Source organism: Erigeron canadensis, chromosome 1 (assembly GCF_010389155.1).
Source record: "Erigeron canadensis isolate Cc75 chromosome 1, C_canadensis_v1, whole genome shotgun sequence".
NCBI lineage: Eukaryota > Viridiplantae > Streptophyta > Magnoliopsida > Asterales > Asteraceae > Erigeron > Erigeron canadensis.
The window spans coordinates 11913610-11933877 of record NC_057761.1 but is presented as its reverse complement, the minus strand read 5'-3'; the positions used below and the strand labels follow the sequence as shown (position 1 = coordinate 11933877).

The window sequence follows — 20268 nt, the reverse complement described above, 5'->3', positions numbered from 1 at the left end:
GTGAAGTTAAAATAAAATCATGGGATTTTTCTAACAATCAGAACATCAAGAACTTTTATAAAACTTCTGATGTCGCAAGCATTACCCATTCGGGGTAGTTTGTGCTTGGATAATTTTTAAGGACACCAAACATCATCTAAAAATTCACCAAAAATTCACAAAAATACTAGATATATATAAGTTACTGTGTAAAAATCATGAAGGTTCAAATAATTCGACTTGACCCCAAAATAGTAGCCAACATTTCATAAAAATGTGAAGTAAAAACAGAAAATTTTGAAAGGAGCTAATCATTAGTGTAATGGGCTAAAAGATGCACTAAAGACCATAATGGGCTAACCCGGCCCAAATACTAAACCCATAGAACCATAAATCAGTAGGCCCACTTGGCCCAACAAACCATAAAGTCCAATAACCAATATAACCCATTAAGCACATAACCCAAATAAGGTTAAGCCCAATAACTAGATTAAGCCCAAGTCACTTAAAAACCCATCACATTTTGGCCCAATTGATAATGGCCCATTACACTTAAACGAATTTCATGAGATAAGTGTAATCAAAATAAAACAAAGATAGTTAAGTGAGATAGGCATAAGTAATTATGTTAACCAAACTATATATTGATATCACAAATGCTAATTCGCGCTAAAATCGGTTACACAACAAATGATGAATAAGGATAACATAACTTAATATGATATTTCTATATGATAACCTAAGATGCCAAGTGAAACCACAAATGAAGCCAAGTTACCAAAAATCTAACTTATAACTACGCGTGTAATTAAAGTAACCTTTTACACCATCAATCTCTACAACCAAAACAATGTGAATGTTAGCAATATACTTGGATTCCACAATTGATAGCAACATAATGAAAGTGGCATTTTTAAGTGATGACTTAAGATAGGAACTTACGTGTATTAGTCCTATCGTAGGGATAGTCTTGGCTTTGAAATGTGATTGAGAAACGTGACGGGTGTATGATGGAGCGATTGATGGGAAGTACCCATTTTGGATAAGTGAATATAATATGCGGCATATCAAGGTGAGTCATAGCCCCTTCAAACTATTTTATGTGTTTAACTATCGGGGTGAAAAACATGATATGTAAATGAAAATTGCTTTTATATACATATATATATGAAATGATTTTTGATAATATGATTATGAAATGAAATTTTTTCGTATATTCAATGTGATAAATGCTTCATGATGAGCTTGAGTTCTGTCAACCCGTTTTCTTTCGGTACACTACTATTTACTCCGAAAGTGAAGGCCTGTAGTTAGAGAGTTGCACAACTAGGATTCGTCCACCCACCCAACGTGTAACGGGGAGATGTTTGGTTGCCTTTGTGACGACCATCATTCCCAGTCCGACCACGCGGTGTTCTAGCTACCTTAAATTTGAATGGTCGTCTCCATGGCACGACCCTATTATTATTAATACGGCACTTGATTGACAGTTTGTGCCATGAAATGAATTATATAGATATTGTTGGACTTGATAAAATGGTAGTAGTAGTGGCTCAAGCATTTACTCATCAAAATTATGTAAATTATGCCTTGTGGCTAAGTGAAATTGATATTAATATTGTTGATAATTGGAAATTGTTTGAACATACGGATTGGGTATCGTCCCTCATATGATATCTTGAAAGACGTTGAAATTGGTGATATTGAAATGATTTTGGTAACCGAATGATTTTGGTATGATATAAGATTAATCGATATATATACTTTTTCTCTCATGATGATTTGACAAATGAGAACCTGAAATTTTACTATGGATTTTTCCAAGTCTTGATATGACATTATGGTATTTGGAAACTTGATAACATGATATGAAAATTTTCTCGGTCATATGGTTTGGATATTTCGAAATGTATTAGTAAACGGTTTTCTAAGTATTAATACGGTGATGTACCAAGATTTATATAAAAACCTATGCACTCACCAACTACATTTTCGTAGTTGAAACTTTTTCTTCATACTTTTCAGGAAATAAGCTTAAGCATTGAGGATTTATATGCTTCATGATTATTTGCATTGCACTTTAGAGTCAAAGATCAAACCTTGTGATAAGCAATGGAATCCGCCTTGATCATTGTAGTTTACTATTTCATGTGCTTGTTATTTGGTTCGTGGACTTAATACCCAAGTATGGTGGACGCATTTATACTTGGAAATTGGTTCACATGTTTGTACATTGTAAATTCTTTTTATCAAATAAAGCTATGGTGAATGTTATTTATAATCCTTTGTTTTGAATACTCGACTTTCTGTACATCTCATTGTTTTGCCTTAGTTGGGGTGTTACAACGGATTTGCTTACGGAGAGAGACAAGTGAGCTGGGTTTAAACCCGATATTGATAAGTTAAAGATGGAAAATGAGGTGTTGCGACGAAATCTGGGGAGTCTGCGGATCAAAAGAGAGCTTTTGTGGAGGGTATTCCTTTTCTTGTTCGTAAGGTCTTGCGTAGTGATGAGTTTAATCAACAAATGGGCATTGTGCAAGGGATGGCAATGGATGCTGGCGGTCATCAGGTGACTGGTGCGTTACGACCATTCTTTCCTCCCGGAACACATTTGACTACGCTTCCTATTTATCGTCCTCACGTTCTTACTTGACTGTGCCAAGATGCAGATGGTCTTGCTGACAGGGAATTTCCTTTGCAATCCCATCTGGTGTCCAACTTTTCCATTTTTGCTGCTAAAATTCTCCTGCTTGAACCCACTGTCCTTCCTGATTATGCCGCATGATTTGTAACTATTTTATTAGTGGCCCTACGTGTCTTTATGGGTGGATGCCCTTACTTGGGATTTTATTAGTTGTTTGTGCTGGTTTCTGTTGGCCGGTTTGACTTTGTTACTACTTTGGTACTTAAGTTATTGTCTTTTCTTCTACACGCTAAGCTCAATTACACTTGCATCTCTCAAAACTTTTCTTCAGCTCTCCTGAGCAAATGGTGTTGTTGAAAGAAAGAATCGTACTTTGATTGAAGCTGCAAGGAGTATGCTATCTGAATCTGGTCATCCAACCAGTTTTTGGGCTGAAGAAGTGGCAACAACCTGTCACACCCAAAATAGATCTGTCTACATCAAAATATACAAGAAGACTGCTTATGAAGTGCTCAGGAATCGTCAGCCAAATATTGGTTATTTCCATGTATTTGGCTGTCCAGTCTACATTTTAAATGATTCCAGTCAGTTAGGGAAATTCGATACTAAAGCTGATGAATGAGTATTTGTAGGCTATTCAAATATTCACAAAGCCTTTAGAGTTTATAATTATAGACTTCAAAAGGTTCATGAATCAATTCATGTCACATTTGATGAATCTAATGATGCAATCAACAAAAGACCAAACCTTGATATTTCTCCAGTTGATTTTGGTATATCTGGCCCAGTTCATCAATCAGTTATTACACCAAGAGATGTTTCCAGTCACAAAGACTTCGAACCAATTAAGAAGACAACCAGTGATACTCCATTTTATCCTTCCATCAGTTTTAATTTACCATAAAAACTGGTGATTGGATCTGATGTTCATGCCACTCAAGTATCAGAACCAATTCAAGCCTCAAATTCTCCAGTTGTTCAGGAAATGCTTCCAACTGAATGATTTCATGATGCAAATCGTGACCTCATTGACTCTGATGAGGATATTGAAGAAGTTTGGACTGATCCTCCAGTTGCAACAACTGAGGAGGTTCCTCAGGTTACTTGCACTGATATTGTTGTACATCAACCTATTCAATACACTAAATGGACACAAGCACATCCAATTGAGCAAGTAATTGGAGATCCAACTAGTGAGGTTCAGACTAGAAGAGCCACAAGTGAGCAATGCTTGAACGTCACCTTCTTATCACTGATTGAACCGAAGAAGATTGACAAGGCTATGGCAGACCCAAGCTGGGTAGAAGTAATGCAAGAAGAGCTTATCCAGTTTGAAAGGAACAATGTTTGGCAACTTGTTCCTTGTCCACCAGCGTTAAAGAAAGAACCTATTGGTACAAGAGGGGTCTACCGAAACTAGAAGGATGAAGATGGCAATGTTATAAGAAACAAAACCAGATTAGTTGCCAAGGGTTATTGTCAAGAAGAAGGAGTTGATTTTGATGAAACTTTTGCTCCAGTTGCTAGACTCGAAGCCATAAGAATTTTCATGGCTTATGTAGACCTATGTCATTAGCTGCCAATGGTCCAAATCCCAATAACTTTCCCGACAATACCCCCAATAGAACGATCAAAAACCGTCACCATTGTGATGTATGACAATTCAACTTCTCAATCCTCCTAACTACCCATATTGGCTCAAACGAACGTGCCAACTAAATAAGAATAACTCAAAGGATATAGTATTGCAAAATCCTTTCCCCGTTGGTTATAAAGATGTACCAACTTAACTTAATAATTCATAAAAACAATGAAGCTCTTGTTGGTGTTTTTGATGAACCAACTTACAAAAATGATTTGACAAAAAGGAGAAATACCAACTGACAGCCCAAGCTTAATTTTTCATTTTTTTTTCTTTTTCTATTTTTCAAATCTTTTATTCTTTTTATTCTATAATTTTTTTGTGAACTACTTTTACTCTGACTAATTGGTATTATCTTAATAATGTTGAAACAATGACAAATCATTTGATAAAAATGCTAAGATGAATAATCCAGACTCAATCCAAGATCATGAAGAAATCAAACTACCCCCATTAGATGAGAATATCCCAACCCGACATAACAAAACCAAACCCAAACCATCCACTAGCAAAGGCAACCAATGACCCACCAGGACTTCGGCTATCGGTATGGCTAGGAAAGGTGTATATTTAGGTGGATTTAATAACAAAGAACAGGCTAATGACAACGTGTTTTCTATTGTTTCTTGCACTAAATGTGAGTGCAACATAAGGGTTTAAACGGTTGGTTCACTAACTAGTATAGTTAGCTACCAAGCAGATTACAAAACATGCACATATAACAAATTTTTACGAAACAAGGGGTGAACATACAAAGAACAAGGGTTTAAATCCTAGTTTGCCTCTTCATCATCTAGAAAACCACGGAACGATCAACCAGGACAAGTCTTAGAATCAACGCTATCACTGGCACACTCATAGCAAATGTAGTAATCCGGAAATGGAAAATCAACCTCAAACTTGCACATCATAGTTCAGAGCTCTAAAAGAGACCCTTACTTCCGGATAAATCTAAAAGCCTAAGAGAGGGACAAATTTACAAGGCCAATAATTCCAAAACCGTAACACCTATCATAACTAGCAATGAATCAATCTCACAATTGAAGTGTTTTGGTGCTATAAGCGCGTTAGCAATGTTATTAATCCAGAAGGGATGCCACGTTAATCAGTCAAAACACATTCCACATATTAAAATTTGTACCAAGGTTGTAGTTACATTGTTCAACTATATCTATAATTAAGTGACAAAAGCAATTACCTATAAGGAAAAGCATGCAAAAGGTTAAAAGTTCCTATAAAATACCCGACTTTTTCCTATTTACTACCCCCCCCCCCACGCACACTTAAGTTGGACAATGTCCTCAATGTCCAATAAACTAAGGCAAGCTATGAGAAATAGGGGAAAGTAGAAAAAAAGAAAAATAAGGAACAAGAAAAACTTGCCGGGTATGAGTGATGTTCCATGCATGAATGATGCCAACAAAAATATGAGCGCTGAACTTACTGCCAGCATATGCATATGAAAATCAACTTGCTATCACCATGAACACACAATTAGAGGTTAACGAATACATAAATAAATGCCCTGCATTACGATTCTACGAATACAAACAAACATACATAGAAAGAAACAAGTCTCATCACCTCAAGGGCGGTTACAAACCAAACAAATAAAAATGAAAAGAGTACGAAAAATGTTAAATGTTCAAACAATAGTAATCAAAAGCCACAATCAAACAATCAAAACTCAGGAGGTGGAAAAGTGGAAGGAGTGCCATCACCATCACGTCTCTCTCCGAATATACCATAAAAATCAAAGGCATTACCAGAATACCTGTCACCACTGTAAGGGGCCGGTCGTGAACTACTGGTACCTGCATCAGAAGGACCCGACTGCCCATACTGTGGATAGTAATGATCAAAAGCACTCTGGCTGATGGGATAAATCAATGGTGGCACAAACTGTTGCTGAGAAGGAAACTGCTGGCGAGGCACCTGTGATGGCACAGGTGGCATAGATGGAACCTATAGAGGAGATCCAGAAGCAACCCAGCTCTGCAAATGTGGCTGGAAGAACTCCTGCTAGTACGCCAGACGGGTAACCTGACTACCACCGAACCATGACCAATCATCCTGACGGTCCAATCGCTCGTTTATGCCAGCAATCCCCTGAAAAATCTCATCCACTCGCTGCCCTAAACCTGAAAAATCAAAAGCATGTGAGCTAGAGGTAGAACCTCCAGTAGGCATAGAAGCACCAGCACCAATCTCCCGCTCCTTATCCATCTCATCCTCATCATCCTCAACATCCATATCATCTCCTTCATCCTCAACCACCATATCATCATTCTGTCGCACCATACCAAACACCCCACTACGACAATAACCTGGTAGAAGACCCAAGTGATCCGTCTGAACCAATCCTATCCAGCTAGCCAAATGACAAACAAGGAAACCACCTGCTACATGCCCCTTAGCTTTACCATGCCCCTTTTTCAAACAAATATAAAGCAACGACCCTAGCTAAGTTACAAGATACTTTCCGTACCATGCAATACAAGAAAAACAAATCAGTACTAGTAGCATTGTTTGAACTACTATGTCTATTCGATATGGTCTTGGCTATCATCCTCAAAAGCAACTTATATATCGGATTCCTTAAAGCAGATTGTTTGACATTATTGTGGAAGTTCTGATCACTCAAATCTTCTTCCTCCCAAAATCTAGCTACATTCATAGATGCAGGTCATGTGACAATTCCCCTAGTGAAAGAAATTCTCTGAACATCATCTTCACTATAAAACCCCAAATGCACCCCAAATTTTTGATAAGACATGCAATGAACCTTTACCTCCTAAATGAAATTTCATAACAGTTTCTAATAACTACCCTAATCGGTATTCAAATGAAACGAGCTAAAGAATTCATTGCAAAGATCTCTCCAAATATTAGTGTTAATGGAGAACAAAGCCCTCCACGGGGGTGTCAACAATCCATTCAATTCATCCACATCTACTCCTAATTCCCCTAAATTTCAAAATCCAATCTCCTATTAGCAATCATCGGCTTATGCCTTACCACGTCCAAAGTAATCTTGGGTTGGTACTTTGCTCGTACCTGATCAGGAGTACGAATGACAGGGGCTCGAGATTTCGGTTGTCTAGCTCTTGAAGCCAAAGTTTCAACTGCAGCTGATGTAACAACTGTCTTAGAAATGTTCTTAATAAGTTCTTGAAACGTACTTTCGCCACTAGAACGGCTAGACAGTTCAAATTATCTAAGTTCTTGACATACTTTAGACCTTAATTATGTACTTATATGAAGGTCAATTTGATCTTAAATCTTGATTTATATGACGAGTTCATGATTATGTGCAATGAAATATTAAAGTTCGGTTCATAAACGTTCATGTTCATCAAAGTTCTAGTTCAATATGTTCGCAAATGGTCCTTGTATTTATTAAGTTCATTAAATATGGGAAAGGTTTATATAGGAATAAGATGGAAAATCTAGAGAGAGACAACCATTCTTCCATCTTCTTCTTCTTTCTTCTTTCTCACTCTAGAAACACATAGTGCAGCCACATTTTCACACACTAAATTTATCTTTTGATTTTGTGTTGTTAAACCAAAATCATTTGTAATTTTAGCATCCTTGTGATAATCAAAACATATTTCTGGAATCAAATCTCAGGTAACAACAACAAATTATGAGTTTTTGATCAAACTAAAAGTGTACTTTTTCAAATTTATGTTCTTGATGATTTGGTCCAATTTTGATATGAAATCGTGTTAATGATTAATGGGTTTGTGTCTAAATGTGTTTGATAACATTTTTGTGAGCGAATTTGGGTCATAACATGCTTTAATCTACAAAACCCATTTTTGAAAGTTAAGGAAAACTTGTTCTTGATGTGCCACACCTTGTTCATGTGATAGATGGTCTTGAAATCGCTAAAAATATTAATGGTTAATGTTATTGTGCATATATGTACTAGTTCTATGTTCTAACAAGTCCCGAAATCGATCTAGATCTTTGTGCAATGTCCTTGTTCTTGTTCAGCTCATGAAGGACCCTAGGACGGTCTTGAAATGGGACGATCTTGTCTCAAGATCGTCCTGGGCAGCTCACTTGGTTCATAGTTCGTGCTTGTTCGATCTCGTGTGGTGTTGTGATGTTGTTGATACGTTTATTGGGTAACTAATCCTTTGGATTGGTTTGGCTCAAACACTTGTTCTTGAAACGATCATGAGACTTGCTTGTCCATGAAATCATTGGGACAACTTGTTCATGTCCATTAGGACGATCTTGAAGTATTGTGCACCTAAAACGATCTTGATGCCTTGAATACCTAAGACGATTTTGAGCTGAGTACAAATGAGACGATCTTGAACTACTTGTTCCTAGGACAACCTTGTAGCTCCTAGGACGGTCTTGAAGTGTAACCAGGACGATCTTGGCTAGCCAGTGGGACGATCTTGATGTCCAAAACCCTAGACAACTTTGTTTAACCACAAAACAACATGTACTTGTTCTTTATCATACCACACATGATCCTTAATCACCATATCAGTTCTTAACATCATTATCACTTGATTAAACACATTAAAGGCTATTCATTAACATTAAAGCTAGTTCATAAGTCGATCTAAGACAATGTACAAAGTGCAAACCCTAATTAAGTACATTTAAGACATGTTCTATCTTGAATATCAAAGTACGAGTTCTATAAACAATTAAGTCAAGTTCTAAAGGCTAAAGTTCATTATTAAAGACATGTTCAACTCATTAACACGATATGTACTTATGTGTGAGTTCAAAGACGTTCAGTTCGAGTCCAGTTCATGTACTAAAAGTTCATTTAAAACTCTTTTGAGTCAAAACCTTCAAAGAACTTCAAAGGACCAAATCATCAGTTCATCAAGGACACTTCAGTGATTAAATATCACTTGAACTAATATATGTACTTATTTATGATCAATGTTATGTACTTAGGCATCCATCAAGACGTGCTTGGATTGTAATAGATATAACTTATCTATCTCTGTACTTGTTCTTTGTGCTTGTTCTCTGTGCTTGTACCAGATCACTGTGAGTTCACTAATCCCCCTTTCGTACATTTTGTTCAAAGCTCTTTATCGGGGACTGAAAAGCATGAAAACTATTTTGTACTAGTACTTATGTTCATGAACTATCTTACGTACTATTTTATGATCTTGAACTACTTATGATACAATTCTGAAACTGATTTACAGAGTGTTTAAGTCTTGAATGGGCAGGATCTTAAATACATCTATACTACTGTACTTGATCTTTACCATGTTCTAGTTCGTACATGTACTTGTTAAGTTCTTGTTCACTGCTATCAATTCATCTCCCACAGTTCAGGGAATGAACCGTAGGTAATTATGGACAGCGCTGTTTAGGGTACGCCCACCCTCATTCTCCACAGTTCAGGAGGATGCATATTATTTGTTCTTGCTCATGTCATTGTCCTGACATAGACCTTATTTGAAGTACTTGAGCTATATGAGCAAACTATTACATTAAAGATCAGTTCTAGCCAATCGGTTTAGCAGTGACAACTTATACCTAAAGTTCATTATATGTTCTTGTTGATGTGTCATATTTTATACCATTTCCCACGTGACTTTAGAACCAATTATTCGTCATTTTGATAGTTTTATATCCAACTTTCGATGCTTTGAAGGTGTGTTGAGTGTTTTCAGGTTGGAAATTGATTAGACGAATGAATTGGTCGATTTTGATGAGTTAAGGAAGAAACGGGAGAAAGATTCGGGTGAAATCGAGCGAAAGACGAAGAAAACGAAATCTGGAAGTTGTAACTGCCGTTAGCCCAGTAACGGCCGTTACATAGGTGGTTTGTGGTTTCTCCTGTAACTGGCAGTTAGAGAACTAACGGCCGTTATAAATCAACTGAAGAGTAACGGCCGTTAGCCCAGTAACTCCCGTTAGGCCTTAAGTATAAAAGTAACGGCCGTTAGCCCAGTAACTCCCGTTAGGCCTTAAGTATAAAAGTAACGGCCGTTATCCCAGTAATGGCCGTTACACGTGTGTTTTGTACATAGGATTAGTTAGGGTTCTGCACTTTTGGACGAATAATTGGCATAATTTTGATAGTTTTTCATATACTTAGGAATACTTTGGAGCAAAGAAGTGATTAAGGTTTCACCTATTTTTTATAGCTCGGGATTGTAATCATCATTGCTACCGGATTATCGTCATTCATTTGGTATAATATGATTTCCTCTCTATTTGTTTGTTCTTGTGTTTTTAATATGAATAGCTAAATCTTTAGCACCCGCTTGGGTAGTAAGCATGTCATAGGGTCGAATTGATGTTGCTTGTGAATGTTGAACAAGGTTTATATGTTTAATCGAAGATCCACATTTATCTGGAATTAAATATTGTTTTCAACTTTTATATTAATTGATTGATAATTGTAATTAGACGTTCGGGATAAATCTATATCATTGTCAATTGATTTATGAAATGGTTAATCTGTCTATAATTAACCTGAAATCGTTGGAGTTGGGGAGAAATCAACGATAAAGATTAAAAACAATTAAATTCATTTCGAATGTGTAAACGTCTATGATAGAGGGATCTGATTAGGCGAATAAGCAGTTCGGGAGAAAGCTTTCAAAAGATTAAATCATAAAATCAACTCAGGAATTTAATGCTTAACTGTTTAGAGGAGAAATTAAGTGCGGGAGCAATAATTATGTTTTGAGCAGTTGAAGTTTCAAGTATAACGGGAGTTCATCTTGTCTAATTTTTGAGTCGTTCAACAAATGCAAGTAATATTTAGACCCGATGATTGGCATGTGAGCTGATCCAAGTAGGTGTTCATTTCTAAATCTGTGTTAAGATTCAACCAATCAAATACTCTTTGCGATTAATCCTCCGGGTTTACTGACTTTCTTCACTAACTTTGCAACGTGACAATTCGGTCACAAAACCCCCTTTTAATCTGAATCACTTTACTGTAACAATTGCTTATTAAGTCCTTGTGTTCGACCTCGGTTTACCAAGTCAACTATATTGCATACGAACGGGTTCACTGCCCGCAAGTGTGTAGTAGTCAGTAGCTAGGTATTTCGTGTTCATAAATTTAAGACTAGAAAATACACATCACTTGTTCAATTCATGCTATTATAAAGTACTTATGTTCAATGTTACAGTTCTTTACCGAGTTCTTATTGTTATAAAGTACTTATGTTTCATGTACAGATCTTGATCTAGTTCTTGTTATTACAAAGTACATTGGTTCAACGTACAAAACTTATGATCTTGTTCTTATTATACATATATATGTATAGGTAAACTAAAAGTACATTATGTGGATCTCACCAACTACTTTTGTAGTTGACCTTTTGAACTTACATGCTTTTCAGGCTAGGCTTATAGATCTTTAGCATAGAAGTCTTCCTCTTTAAGCTCATCTCATTTGGCGATTGTTCAAGCGTACAAGATCAGGAGCTGTGAAGACTTCCCTTGCTAGTTCTGTTCAAGACTTGGTACTTAAAGACAACTTGTTCTGTCTTTTGTTCATTGACTATTCTGTGTACATCTTATGTTCTGTAATAACTATCGTACTTCTGTTCTTTGCTAATGATTAATGGCTGTGTTGGAACTTGTACTGTGTGCAATTGTGCTTATCTGTGCATCCCGTATATTCCGCTTTAGCGGGGTGTTACAGCTGCAGCCCTTTGCGTATCTCGTTGTCTCTTGGTAGCCATCTACAAAATTAAACAAAAACATATAAGGCTACAAAACAACTTCAACAAGAACATAATTCTTCAACTTAAACTTTAATTAAGATCTCATTTAAATTAACTCATTACAATCACTCTTACCGCCCAAAAACATATTCCACAAGTTAAATCACAAAAATAATCTAGTTAAAATCTTTCTATAATATAATAGAACAAAAACCTTAATTTTGACAAAATCAATTTAAGCAATTTAACTAATAAATTAAATCCATCATTACAACCAAGTAGTTCAAATAAATCACCAAAATCCATATCCAGTCTCAACCTTATTTTGTTAATTAATCACGAAAATTATGAAATTAAAATTCATTCCCTAATTAAAGAAAATTAAACTTTAAGTATAACAAAATCAATTTAAGTAATTATTTAACAAAGATGCACCCATTAATTTCAAAAATCTACAAACTTGAATTCCCCCACACTTAAACTAAATAATGGGGAAGTAACCACTAAAAACTTAATCATGTAATCTAGGCATATGGCTTCTACAATATATTATTAACAAAACAACCATATCCCATTAAACCTAAATCCAACACACGCAATCTTCTCAAGAACTTCCTTTAATCTAGATAAATAAACGAAAATTAAAAAGAAAAGATTAAAGAAACACATACCTGATTTGGATTGAAGATAGACTTAAAGAATTAATGGAAGAAAAAGAGAGAACAAAATTAATTAACCTAGACCCTTTTCTCTTTTTTTTTTTTTTATATATGTCGTTCGACTTTTGTTGTAAGTGTTAGACTTGTGATTCTACTTGCAACCGACCTTACTTATCCATATATTCAGCGTGTAACGGTCGTTAGAGGAGAAACGGGCGTTACGCTCTATGAAGCCGTGTAACGGGCATGACTATACTAACTGGCGTTACAAATCAAAAGGGCACTAACGGCCGTTCAAGACCTAACTGGCCTTTACAAGCAAAACACAAAACCCCCCTCCTAACGGGCGTTACACGCCTCTTGAGAAATCACATTCTAACGAACATTTGACACTTAACAGACGACAGGACTGATCGTGACCAACTATTTAACGACACCTGTACATACCTTCGCGAAACGATTACCTTACCACACGGGACGACCTTCGGACCTGCAACTCTCAATACAACAACATTAAAAACTGAAAAATAATTAAAAAAAATTATAAAAATTAAACAAAATCTTTTTGGGTTTTTAAATTTTTAAAATTTTTATGGATTTTTGGATTTTAAGGAAAGAAAATAAAAAGACAAAATGAAAAATAAAATAAAACGAACTCGGGTTGCCTCTCGAGAAGCGCTTAAGTTATTAACGAGTCCTTAGCTTGACTAGATCACCTTTTACTTTCACTTGTAGATGGCATAAAAGCCAATTTCGAACACCTCCGCATTTTCTTCATCTTCTTCATGATAATGCTTTAAGCGTTGTCTACTCACATTAAAACTCTCATCATTGTCATACAACTCCACATATCCGGACAAATAACTTCTTTTCACCACATACCGTTCAATCCATCTCGATTTGAGCTTTGGTGCTTTAAGTTTATACTTGGAACAAAAGCACCTTGTCACCGACTTTAAACTCCTTCCTCTTGATCTTATTATCATGCCAAGCTTTTGTACGCTCCTTGTATAGCATGGAGTTGTCATAAGCTTGCAACCTCATTTTATCTAACTCGTGCAACTGCAAAAACCTTTTCTCACCAGCCAAAATTAGATCCATATTACAATTTTGCAAAGCCCAATAGGCTTTGTGCTCAATCTCAACCAGGAGATGACAAGTTTTACCATAAAGAAGCTTATAAGGGCTAGTACCAATTGGAGTCTTGTAGGGGTTCAAAACGCTCACAAAGCATCATCAAGCTTCTTAGCCCAAATTTTGGAGTTATCCTAAACGGTTTTCTCAAGAATCCTTTTTAAAGCTCTATTTGTGTTTTCCACTTGGCCGCTTGTTTGAGGGTGATAAGAGGTAGAGAACCGGTGGGTCACCCCATACCTCTTTAAAACCTTAGCAAGTTGGTGATTTGCGAAATGTGACCCACGATTACTAATTAAGGCCTTTGCTACACCAAAACGACTAAACAACATTTTCAAAAATTTAATTACAACTTTAGCATCATTAGTCGTAAGAGCTTTAGCCTCGGCCCACTTGGACACATAATCAACGGCTACCAAAATGTAAAGAAACTTATGTGATGGAGGAAAAGGACCCATAAAATCAATCCCCCACACATCAAATACCTCACATACATGTATCATTTGTTGAGGCATTTTGTCTCTTTTAGTGATATTACCTTGACGTTGACATGCATCACAAACTTCCACCAAAGTCTTTGCTTCCCTGAAAATGGTCGGCCAATAAAATCCAGCATCATATTCCTTATTACCGGTCACGGACGGTCCATAATGACCACCGGTAGGTCCATAGTAACATGAATCCAATATCTTCCGGGTTTCAGCACCGGAAACACACCTCCAGATCATCCCATCTGCACACCTTCTAAACAAATACGATTCCTCCCAAAAATAATGCTTAATCTCAGAAAAGAATTTCTTCTTTTGTTGAGATGTCATTTCTTCAGGAAGAATGTTAGCACAAAGATAATTAGAAATGTCTGCAAACCATGGTTCTTCTTCACCTTGTACCTGCATCAAATCTTCATCGGGAAAATAATCATTAATCTTATGCTCTTGCAGGTCCTCATGGTGAGGGTTTTCGAGCCTACTTAAATGATCGACTGCCACATTTTTCGCCCCCTTTTTATCCTTGATCTAAATGTCGAATTTTTGCAAAAGCAAGACCCAACGGATGAGACGGGGCTTAGCATTTTGTTTTGAAAACAAGTACCTCAATGCTGAATGGTCCATGTAAACAATAGTCTTATTCAAAACCAAGAAGGGACGGAATTTGTCAAAAACATAGACAACAGCCAACAACTCTTTCTCAGTAACGGTGTAATTTTGTTGGGCAGGATTCAAGGTCTTGCTAGCATAAGAAATGGGACGAAAATGTTTATCCTCCCTTTGGCCTAAAACGGCCCCTAAAGCAAAGTCACTACCATCACACATTAACTCAAAGGGTAATGACCAATCGGGTGAAGTCATAATTGGTGCATTAGTCAATTCTTTCTTTAACAAGTTAAATGCATTAAGACACTCATTATCAAAAACAAATGGGACATCTTTTCCAACAACTTGGTCATTGGCCGGGTTATTTCTGAAAAATCCTTTATAAACCTATGATAAAAACCGGCATGACCCAAAAAACTTCTAATTGATTTAACATTGGTCGGTGGAGGCAATTCAGCGATTACATCAATTTTTGCTTTATCAACCTCTAGACCCGCTTTAGAAACTTTATGTCCCAACACAATCTTTTCCTGCACCATAAAGTGACATTTTTCCCAATTTAAGACCAAGTGTGCCCTTTCACATCTTTCAAGCATTTTATCAAGACTTTCTAAACAATTCTCAAAAGAACTACCAAAAACAGAGAAATCATCCATGAAAACTTCCATGGAAGTTTCGATCATGTCTTGAAAAATGGCAATCATACATCTTTGAAAAGTTCCAGGGGCATTCCAAAGACCAAATGGCATCCTACTATAAGCATAAGTGCCATAGGGATAGGTAAACGTGGTCTTTTCTTAGTCTTTGGGGTCAATGGGTATTTGGAAGTACCCGGAGAACCCATCTAAAAAGCAAAAATACTCGTTTCTAGCGAGCCGTTTGAGCATTTGATCAATAAAGGGCAAGGGAAAGTGATCTTTGAGGGTTGCATCGTTTAATTTCCGATAATCAATACATACCCTCCACCCCGTGACAGTTCTAGTGGGAATCAATTCATTCTTTTCATTTAAGACTACACTCATCCCATCCTTTTTTGGTACATAATGTACTGCACTTACCCATGAACTATCAGATATGGGGAATATGATTCCCGCATCAAGCAATTTAATTATCCCTTTTTTTACCACATCTTTCATGTTCGGGTTCAATCTACGTTGCCTTTGCATAACCGGTTTAAAATCATCAATAAAATTTATAGTGTGCTTACAAAATTCTGGACTTATACCTGGATATTGGAAATTTTCCATGCAAAGGCCTTTTTATGGGCCTTAAGGACGGTCATAAGTCTAGACTTTTCATCCTCCAAAAGTGAGGACGAAATGACCACGGGTAAGAAAGACGTACCTTCAAGATATGCATATTCTAGATGGTCCGTAAGTGGTTTGAGTTCCAAATCGGTAGGAGGGTTCTTTATCGAAGTTAACACTCGTCTTCTATCATCAATAGTGATCTCTTCAAATGTTTCATCTTCCGGTGGCATTTCATCAACACTCAACGTCGTGATCTCCTGCACCATCTCACCAACCAATTCTTGTTCTTCTTCACTACAAGCTAGAAATGCTTCATCTTCTTCCATATCCAAGAAATCCATAAGCTCCTTTTCCAAAGCTTCTTCTTCTTCGACTACATCAATCCTAAAACAAGATTCATCACATGAGTAAGGATGCTTAAGAGCTCTATCAACATTAAAAACAACCCGGTCATCGCCAACCCTTTAGGAAATCTCCTTAGCTTTAACACGAATGATAGCATCCGCGGTCATGAAAAACGGTCGGCCGAGAATTAAAGGGACATTAACATCCGCCTCCATCTCTAGAATAACAAAATCAACTGGGAAAATCATATAACCCACCTTAATCTGCATCTTTTCCGCTATCCCCGTGGGATATTGGAATGATCGGTCTGCGAGCCTAATGCTCATGTGGGTTGGGGTCAATGCACCTAAAGACAACTTTTTGTAGACAGAATAAGGCATTAAATTAATAATGGCCCAAAGATCGGTCAATGCCTTGCATAGAAAAGCACCAAAAGCACAAGAGATAAGAAAACTCCCTGGATCTTCCAATTTTGGGGGAATCTCATTCTTGATCATCGCTTTGCATAGTTAGGCATACCTGCAAGGAGGTCAACTATAGGAAGAGTAATGTTAATATTTTGGATTAAATCCACAAACTTTTTAAAATTCTCCTTGATCTTCCCTGTCTTCAACCGTTGAGGGAATGGTATCTTCGGTTGATATGGTTTAACCGGTGGTTCTGCCGAAACTGGTTTCTCAATGGACATTGATGGAACGGCCGGTGTCTTCACGGCTGGGTTCGGCCGGTGTCTTCACGGCCGGTGTCATCAACAGCTTCTTCAGCTTCAACCTGCACAAAAGGAAAGGATTTGCATAGTTATAAGTATTACCTGCTCTTGTTGTGATTGCATTGACTTGCTCATTTCAAGCATTCAGATGGTTGTACTTCTGTCCGGATCCCTGATTATTCTGCTATGGCCTAGGATTTTGCTAGGTGTTGCTCGGTAGAGTACCGGGCTGCCTATTGGAGTTTCCTAGCCTTTCAAGTTTAGCTTCTATATCTTGAAATGTCGCCTGAGTGCTCTTTGTACTTTGCTCAAGCTTATGAGCCAAACCGTCCAAACGAGTAGTCATGGAATCCCATTGCGAACTCATCTTCTTGTTTTGTTCTTCCACCTTCTCGTTGGTTGCTTTCTGAGCACCGACCAAGTCCTTCATGATGTCTCTCAACTCAGCGTTTGCGTTTTGCTGATTGCTAAACCTGCTGAACTTGTTGCCACCAAACCCAGGGTAATTATTAGCATTATTAAATGAAGATGAGGGATAAGAACCACCCAATTGCCGGTTTTTATAACCGGTGTTCTGGTTATAGTATCCCGAGTCAGCTTATCCGGGCAATCTTCCGAGTAGTGCATATCTCCACAGTAGTCACATCCATCCGCTATGCCCTTTATATCTTTCTCAATACTCTTAAACCTTGCATCTTAGTTACCAAACCTCTCATTCATTTGCTTCGAGAGTGCTTTGACTTCAGCAACCAAACTCGACTCTTCACTACTTTCCAACTTAGCAACAGTCTTACTCGCGGATCTCCTACTTTGAGTTTCTTCTCAGACAGAGAACTTCTTAGCCATGTCATCCAAGATTTTATATCCTTCACTTGGAGTCACATTATTTAAACTACCCCCGAACGCAGCTGCAAGTTCCCTTCTAGTTTTCCTAAGCAAACCATCATAGAAGATCTCAACCACTGCTTCAGTATTCATATTATGACCTGGAAAATTTCAGAGCATTTCCTTGTACTGTTTCCAAGCATCAACTACATCTTCACCAGCTTCTTGAGTGAATGCCCTGATCTTATTCTCCAGTTGACTTTGAGTTCTTATAGAATAGAACTCATCAATGAAGCCTTCCCGAAGTTCAGCCCATGTGGAGTACAAATCATCCAGTTGTTCCTTGAGCCAAGGTTTTGCCTCTCCACAAAGAGTAAGTGGAAAGAGCTCAAGTTTCACGATATCATTCTATCTTTCGCCATAATTGTAAAACCTACAACTCTTTTCAAACCTTTCCAAATGGCCATAAGGATGACTGTTTGTTACTCCATCGAACTTCTCTTCCTCAACACTCTTCAGATGAGTTCCTTTAAGATCCCAGTGGCGGGAGAACGAATAGCATTGCCATGGTTGGCCGGTATGTTTCTCCTTCGATCCCTGTAAAGACGGTTGTTGGAGTTGATTGGTTGTTCTTTATCACCCGTTCTTCTTGCTTGAACTGGTTAATTTACCCAAAGAATTACTGCTGAACCAGGTATAGAATGTCCTTGTTATCTTCCTCTTCTGAACTATCACCTGATTTTAAAACACCACTTGATTCTAAGAAATTAGTGCTGAAATGGATCCCTGTGGGTGAATCTTTCTTCGAATAATGTTGATCCAAATCAATGTCCTCTTGGACTTGCTCTGCAGTTTCTGGCTCTATCCTGTTAGATGTAGAGGTCTCCGTGTTGTTAAGTGATACTAAGAGATGTCTGGCTCTTCCTGGATTAGACTAAGGACTGACCAAAGATTTTCCATAAGCTCTTGTGTTTATCAACTACTAAAAACGTGCACAATCACCACAAGACAAAACGTTAACCGCACCAGGGACAAAAAGGAATAAGTTAAAAACAAAAATAAAAGCTATCTAATAAAGCAACTAACTTCCTCACAAATGAATGCAAGAAAGGATTGTTAGGTCCAGTTTTGGCTATAAACTGGAGCTCTCCTGCTGCATCTGGAGAGAATGAAGAATTGTCCGAAATATTAGAAGTCCAGTTGCATTGTACAGGTTAAGCAACTGATGACTTCCTCCAGTTAAGATCTGAAGACATAAATCTGAAGACCTTCCAGTTGAAGTCGAAGACAACAAGTGGAAGAAAGGAAATAGCAATGGCAGCGAAGCCCAGTTGACATTTCACCAGATCAATTAACTGGAGATCCTTCAGTGTAAATGCCTTTACAAAGCTTTACGAGGAGGACCTTTTACACTACATCCTTTTAACCGGACAATAATCTTGTCTGTGGATAAAAGTGCAAAGATGTAGAGTGGTTGAATAAAGTAACCTTTTGTCTTACTTTATTTAGCACATACAAAGGATTATTTACTAATACTTTTGTGTGCTGTCAACCATATTTGTACTTCGAAGTTGAGATCCCAATGCTCATACTTCGACTATAAATAGAGGTCCTTGCCCAAGCATTTCATTAACTTTGCGAACACATACATTCTGCAATATTGGTGAACTTGTGCAATATTCTCTCAATCGCAAAAAGGAACATTTCACAACTTTAAGTGTTTCGATTGTTAGGAGAATTTCCAAGTATAGATCAATTGTATTTCATAGGTTGTTACGATATTTACATCTTTGTATTATCTTGGTTCCGCAACAACCTTGTATTTTACTTAACAATCAATAAATAAAATACACTTGAAAATTACATATTGTCTCACCAATTATAAATATTTGTCATTCATTTATTGCTTTGTATTTATTTATTCCGACTGTCACCTTAATAAGTAACTCTCCGGTTAACCTGGTACACAATCACTCTAAACTGGCCTCGTCCAGATTAAGTGATTGTGTTGCAAAGTACACTCACCATTGACATAGAGGTGTCTTCAACACTCATCTAGTAATAGTTGGGACTTAAAAGGATCGAACCACTAAATTTAACAATACTTAAACTTAAGTCTCCGGCACCGGCGCCAAAAAGATGAAAACAATATTTAAACCCAAATAAATGTGGATCTACGATTAAACATAAAAATCTTGTTCAACACTTGCAAGTAACATTAAAACGAACCTATGACATACTTACTACCCAAGCGGGTGCAGGAGATTTAGCTACTCATAATTAAAACACAAGAACAAAC

General features: G+C 37.2%; 1 pseudogene; it reads right to left on the bottom strand.

Moving 5' to 3' along the window:
* The window catches only part of LOC122579425, a 142245-nt pseudogene that overhangs the window by 72989 nt on the left and 48988 nt on the right, over positions 1–20268 (bottom strand).